The 1650-nt window shown below is 49.1% G+C and overlaps 1 protein-coding gene and 1 non-coding gene across 2 annotated transcripts in view; both read left to right on the forward strand.

Moving 5' to 3' along the window:
• RAB11FIP4 (RAB11 family interacting protein 4) overlaps positions 1–1650 on the forward strand; it is a 30448-nt gene that overhangs the window by 18868 nt on the left and 9930 nt on the right. The window lies entirely within an intron of this gene.
• Positions 749–820, forward strand: TRNAT-CGU. Its single transcript has one exon. It is a non-coding gene; the product is annotated as a tRNA-Thr (tRNA).

The following is a 1650-nucleotide window of genomic DNA, read 5'->3' on the forward strand; positions in this document are numbered from 1 at the left end:
TATATATAGTGTCAGGTCTCTTCTATATACTGTACAGAGATCCTATATATAGAGTGTCAGGTCTCTTCTATATATAGTATAGAGATCCTATATATATAGTGTCAGGTCTCTTCTATATACTGTACAGAGATCCTATATATAGAGTGTCAGGTCTCTTCTATATACTGTATAGAGATCCTATATATAGTGTCAGGTCTCCTCTATATACTGTACAGAGATCCTATCTATATAGTGTCAGGTCTCTTCTATATACTGTATAGAGATCCTATATATAGTGTCAGGTCTCCTCTATATAATGTACAGAGATCCTATATATATATAGTGTCAGGTCTCTTCTATATACTGTACAGAGATCCTATATATAGTGTCAGGTCTCTTCTATATACTGTACAGAGATCCTATATATAGTGTCAGGTCTCCTCTATATACTGTACAGAGACCCTATATATAGTGCCAGGTCTCTTCTATATACTGTACAGAGATCCTATATATATAGTGTCAGGTCTCTTCTATATACTGCACAGAGATCCTATATATATATAGTGTCAGGTCTCCTCTATATACTGCACAGAGATCCTATATATAGTGTCAGGTCTCTTCTATATACTGTACAGAGATCCCATAGAGATCACAGAACCCGATATACACAGCCATGTCTGTGTCCCATGCAGTCCATACTGGAGACCCATATGGTCCCTACCGGGCCCCTATAGCCGGGAAAGGCGGAGTCTGATGTACCACATAGAGTGGCGCGGTGGCCAAGTGGTAAGGCGTCGGTCTCGTAAACCGAAGATCGCGGGTTCGAGCCCCGTCCGTGCCTGTGTACAGGGCCAATATTTTATAATGAAGAATCCGTCCCGGCAGCTCTATGGAGGTTTCTACAGCCAGGACCCGGCTCGGCTTCGTGTGCCATCGCACAGATTCCTCTCCGCCATTGCCATCCATTCATATCCGCCGTCATTCCTCACAGTGAGGTCATCATCAACTTTTCTGGAGCTCCGATCCCTCGTCTGCCGCTGACACACGCCCAACCTGCCCCCACATGTGCCGGAGGAGTAATCGCACACAGATCGGTGCTGTGCCGCTGACATTCCCGGTGCAGCCAGCAGAGGGCGCCACGCCCCCGCGTTGCACATTCAGCGCGGCGGAGGAGGGGAGACCGCAGCCCGAGAGACAGCTTGCAACCAGCCCGGGGCAGAGTCCAAAAGGGGGGTCCGGGCCCCTCCTCACAAAGCACAAGGGCCCATGACCGCATGTGTCACCACTAACACGTGGGGAAACTTCGTAGAAGACGCTGCCACACCCCCTGGAGCACCCCAGTGACAGAAGACCCCTCAGCACCTGCCTGGACCCCTCAACGGAGACACAGGAAAAGGGACAACCTACAGGTATGCAGGCTGGCCGTGGAGGGGTTAATCTTTGTTACAAAGTTGCATTGTATCCCCAATTCTGAGTCAGGAGGACTTCTTGGGGGCAATTATAGAGCAGAGGGGGGTATGTGGCATTAGTCCTGCCAGGGGCACCCAGACACATTACGGGGTCACTTTAATTGTCCAGCCAGAAAATAACCGTCGCCTGTCCTTGTCAGTGATGGGGGGGGGGGGTTGGGTTTTCTGATGATGGGGGGCTTTTCAGTTGACATATATAGCG

This window comes from Nanorana parkeri, unplaced genomic scaffold (assembly GCF_000935625.1).
Source record: "Nanorana parkeri isolate BGI_ZX_2015 unplaced genomic scaffold, ASM93562v1 scaffold1816, whole genome shotgun sequence".
NCBI classification, from domain to species: domain Eukaryota; kingdom Metazoa; phylum Chordata; class Amphibia; order Anura; family Dicroglossidae; genus Nanorana; species Nanorana parkeri.